Raw genomic sequence first — 5,306 nt, forward strand, 5'->3', positions numbered from 1 at the left:
TGTCCACTGATGCAGTCACTCCATCATAGGCGGCCACGGGGTTGGTCAGGCAAGACTTGCCCTTGGTGAAGCCATGCTGGCTGTCTCGACACAGCACACTCTTGATGACTGGAAGCAATCTAGGCTAACAGCTAACACTGTAGAAATGAAGCATCCTTTGCCACGAAAAGCCAAGACTGCAACACTTAAAATCCCCACTCATTAGGAAATAAGCACCCGTGTGCATTGCATTCACTGCACCAGATTGCTAGGCACCAGATCTCAGGCTACAAAAACATTTGATCGTAAAGGCAATAACTTTCAAGCTGAAAATCTAAGCATTTCTATCAGGCTTGGGACTACATGTCGTAGTTTTTCTTTTCTCTTTTTTCTTTTTTTTTTTTTTAATTTTAAAAGCAACAAAACCAACTATCTAATAACAGTAAATAAATGAACACATAACTTCAGTGAGATTCTTTCCAAAGAACATAATCTGTGACATCCTTCCTATCAGAAAATCAGTTCATTCATCCTGCTAAATGCTGTTCAACTGAATAGTAAAATAATTCATAACGAGTTATAATTTCAAAGTGTTAGCTGAATATTCAAAAAACTGTCTTTACAGCATGGCTCATAGAAGAAATACATGGTCTGATACCTTCAGAAGCTATTTTCCCCAGGAACAGAAAATATGTATTAGCTAAATTGCAACAAAATTAGAGCATCTCTTTCATCCCCCTCTACCCCTCAATGATTAAGAATACATTATTTTATCATTTTAATTAACTTCAAGTTAATTCATTAAAAACATCTTCATGAAATGTATGATGCAAAGCTTGTGTTTTTAGGAAAAGTAGCCAGTTTTCTGATTTTTTTATTCCTGTCTGAATTCTGTGCACCTATAATATGAATAAACTCTAAGAAAAAGTAGTTAATATATCAAACAATAAATAAGTGCTCCTAAAGGTATCTTTTTAAAATCAAGTCCATCTGGAGTACTTTAAACATTTATTATGTTCAATATGGGTCCCAAATGATTTTCTTCTATCCAGTTAAAAATAATTGAGCGCTTACCATGGTATATAACTACTCTACCCTACCTTATAGCCTCGACAACCCAACCCAAGGCAGTGGCTTTTCATATCAACTATTGTTTTAAGACAGTTACAGATTCACATCTTCTTCAAATCCAGTTTATGGACAGATGAAGAAGGTGCGTTAAACGGTTGCTTCACATACCATAGTGTCTTCCTGTCATTACACACATTTAGCACAAACTGTCAAAGTACTTATAATGCACTGTGAAATATTAAATTATTTAGAAATCAACTAACGTAGTTAAAGAAGCCCTTAATTCATTAGGGCAAATACTTTGTTGGTGTTGACCCTTCTTTTCATTTACCTATAAAATCCTAACTATGCATTTCGAGAAAGATTAAGATGAGCATGCTGATTTTGGAATGGAACGGAACAAAAAGGAAAATATAAAATTACAAGTAAGTGTATACGTGTTAAACTTGGTTAGAAAATAAAAAAATTGCGAATTTTCTGGTTTTATTTTTGGTGGACTTTTTTGTAGCTTGTCCCAAAACTGAAAGCACTTGCCTGAACTGCTAAAATATCAATTTCTCTCTTCAAAGTTAGTCGTATAGGGAGAATCATCAGTTTTCTGTGAGTCACAGGCAGGTAGCCCCTCTCTATTGTTATATGTGCTCTGTCTCTCTATCCTCCTGTTTATATGCCTGTACACTTATATCAGTGGATTGTGTCTCCTCTGAACCACTCATACAGGGCTGTTAAACGAAAGAAACAAAACAGTCAACAGTTCCCTGAGACTCTGAATAATTACTGGATAATAAAACCTTATCTGATTAATAACCCTATTGTCATACAAAACCAGACATTTCAATTTCAGTATTAAACATCCAATTAACATACTGCTATATAGATAAGTATTTACGGGTTCAGCTTCGTAAGTCCCTTAAATATGGCCTGCTTTAAGAAGAGAGCTGTTTAAAAGATTATAATAATTGCTGAAGACTCACCGAGCTTTCTGTGCATAAATTCCCTTCTCTACTTGTGGCCAGGTAGAAGGCCAAAAATTAGTTTGCTTAGTTGCAAATACCGTGAATGGGAAACCTAAACAGAGGACCTCTGTCTTTTGCCATTGTGGTTTTCCAGAGATTTTTTTCATGTAATTGCCACTAAATACAACTAGAAGTTAATACTGTGTATCAGCATCAGTAGATGAAAAAACATGTATAAAAATACCTTTCTATACTGTTCCGAGTTATTTACTTTTTTGAGGAAGAAAGTGCATTGAAAGTCTTTAAAAAGCCAAATTTTGCCACAAGATCCTCCCCAGATATTGTTACTGCTTAATCCAAAAGCTTAGGGAAAAAATAGTAGCTATATCTCAGGCCTCATCAATGTGCCAAAATGCTGAGTAAAGGTTTATGTCTTTTTGCTGGCATTTTTTTCTTGTTTTCTGTGTGATTAGGATCATTCTGCAGTTAAAAGCTATTGATTTACTAGAAGGCTACCTCATGTTTTATATTTTCAATCCTATTGGACTGATTAAACAAAAAGACCTTTCAGCAAAACGTGCAATTTTTTTATGTTGCTTAGTGTACTATATTAGGATCAGCACTTACAGGACATTATTACATATATGCTAATTAAAAATTAACCAACCTTTCCTTCAGCTTCTGCTGTTGTTACCTTCTCAACCTTGTTCCTGTTTAAAAATTTCTTCACCCATTCTTCTACTTGAACATTGAACTTCATGAAAGTCACATAGCAAAAATATGCTGTCAGGAGTGTTAAGCTTTCCCACCACATGATCAAGTTATCCAGAAAAAAGATGATTAGCAAGATCAAGTCAACGATGTAAAAGGACACATCTCGAAAGAGTGGCCACCAAGTAAGGTTCAAGATCTCTCTGGAAAATAAAGCACACATTCCAATAACAAACAGGATATTGAACACGGCAGATCCCACTATTGTACCAATGCCAACATTGCTGTGGGATATAAACACTCCTATTAAAGAAGTGAAGAGTTCTGGGGCTGACCCACCAGCAGCCATGAAGGTTGCCCCTGCCACATCATCAGATATGGTCAGTTTTTCAGTGATGACAGTCAAGGAAGGAACAAAGAACTCATCGCAAACTATGGCTAAGGCTATAAACATGTAAATCATTCCGATTACATGGAGGATCACTGCTCCCTTTCGTCTCTCCTCAAGAGAGAAAAGGTCCTTGGGGTACTCTCCCTCGGCATGATCATCTGTTGCGTTGTCGTGCTCAGCTTCATATTTCGTAGAAGCATGTGGGTCTGGAGTGCCGTTTTCATTCTGTTCCATAAAATCCAACAGAGTTCTTTGGTGCCCACGCACCAGGTTTTGGCTATCTAGGCTGCTGGCCAACGCCATGCTATGTGGTTCCATCTTGAAAAAGGCACTGATTGAAAGAGAGAAAGTACTAATGGCCACTACACTGACAAGAAGCCCTATAATTCGTATCAGTCTCAGTTTTTTCCTGACATTCTGGTGTCGTCTGCAACCAAACAGCGGTTCCTCCAAACACTGCTCCTCCAAGACACCAGCAACAGTTTTTTTCTGAAAAGCCATTTTGTGTTCTGTGTGAGATGCTGAGGGAGTCAGATGGATTGTTCCTTCATACTTTTCTCCAGCTTTGAAGTCAGAAGTGCTTTAAGAGTTTTCCCAGAATCAAGTACTTTTTCTCTTCATAGGAAGTATTTTCTTCTTTCGTCTTAAACGGACAAACAGATATTATTAATATTAGTGAAACAGCATGTAATTAGAAGCTTCTGAAAAGCATTTTACAGACTGGGTTAAATTTAGAGTTCAAAGCAGAATATTACCAACCGTAACATAAAACCCTGTCACATCCCATCAGACACAGCAACGATATGTTTGTTTCAGCAGTAACCCTGCGGATAACAGTCTATCAATACTCGGATCATTTTATGCCTCTGAGCCACTGCTCTCCTCTGTTGCAGACAAAAAAATCCTAGTGGAAGGTAAAAACTGTCCCCAAATGTTGCATAAAAATGAAAAAACCTACTATTTTAATGGATACACCAAAGATTATTATCTTGTGTAATTACTTTCCCCCATGATCATGTAAAGTCCAAATCCCAAATGCAGAGGCAATAATGTATGAAAAAGCAATCAAAGTGCTAACAAGCATCTCATCAGACCTTTAGGCAGCTGAGGCAGTATTAATTGAAACGTTACGCATGCATAGAGCAACAGTCATTGATATGTAGGTAAAACACTACGCCACTGGAACAGAATCGAAATGAAGATCTAACAGTTTCTTTAATTCCTCTGCAAAATTGACTCAAGTTTACACAGAGAACTCAGCTTGCTTCTGATGAGACCTAGCACACTAGCTTGGACTAGCTAAGACAAAATTTTCATTCAACTCTGGTTTTGTTTTGGTTTATTTCACACATTCAGCTATAAATGTAGGAAGTCACTAAGAATACCTACGTGGTAAGTATCTTTTAAAAGCGCTCCTCTTACAGATCCTTAAGAAAATAGTTCAAAACTACACAAGAGTGGATCCTGAAACAAATGAAACAGTGAGAAACTAAACTATGTGAAAAAGACTATTCATGTAAAAGCTGCGCATATTAGACCAACAGCACTTTTAAAACAGGAAAAAACCACTATATAACAGGTGTTTTGGCTACTGAATTTGAAGAATACATGCAATGTAGGAATTAGTTACGCATGCATTATGCACAGTAAGTTGCATTTTATATGACACAAAATATAAAATACTTTCTAAATAAAATTGATTATTAGTCCTTAATGTTAGGCAAAAAATACTTTGTTACACCACTTATTCAAATCATTTGCAGTAATAGCTGAATAGTGAACAATCTATTAATCAGTAGAATATTGATTTTGTATTCTCAAATCCAGAATTACAACTATTACGTGCAGTCATTTACATGAAAGTTATTAAGTCACGTGCAGTTTCTCCTGATTTTTATGAACGGCTTCCATACTAAGAAGATGTCATAGAGACATACTGCATCTGCAAGATACAGCACCACAGCGGAGATATTTTATTTTCCACCTTAGAGTTACTGCTCACCGGACTGCCATAAAAGCATTAAGCAGGAGAGACACCGGAACGGCGCTACCGCTACTGTGCGCAATTTACGGCGGATGGGCCGACCACCCCACACCGTTATAAATCACGCCAATGGGAAACGGGAGAAGCGCCCGGGCTGTCCCCTGCCCGGCAGCGCACACAGCCGCGCCCGCCCGGACCGCTCCCCACACCGCCG

General features: G+C 37.5%; 1 pseudogene across 1 annotated transcript; it reads right to left on the minus strand.

Moving 5' to 3' along the window:
* Positions 1 to 2,664: 2,664 nt before the first annotated feature.
* Positions 2,665 to 3,759, minus strand: LOC104079020 (annotated as a pseudogene). The gene has a single exon (XR_683543.1). The product of XR_683543.1 is annotated as a sodium/potassium/calcium exchanger 2 pseudogene (transcript).
* Positions 3,760 to 5,306: the final 1,547 nt, after the last annotated feature.

Source organism: Fulmarus glacialis, unplaced genomic scaffold (genome assembly GCF_000690835.1).
Source record: "Fulmarus glacialis isolate BGI_N327 unplaced genomic scaffold, ASM69083v1 scaffold44506, whole genome shotgun sequence".
Lineage (NCBI taxonomy): Eukaryota > Metazoa > Chordata > Aves > Procellariiformes > Procellariidae > Fulmarus > Fulmarus glacialis.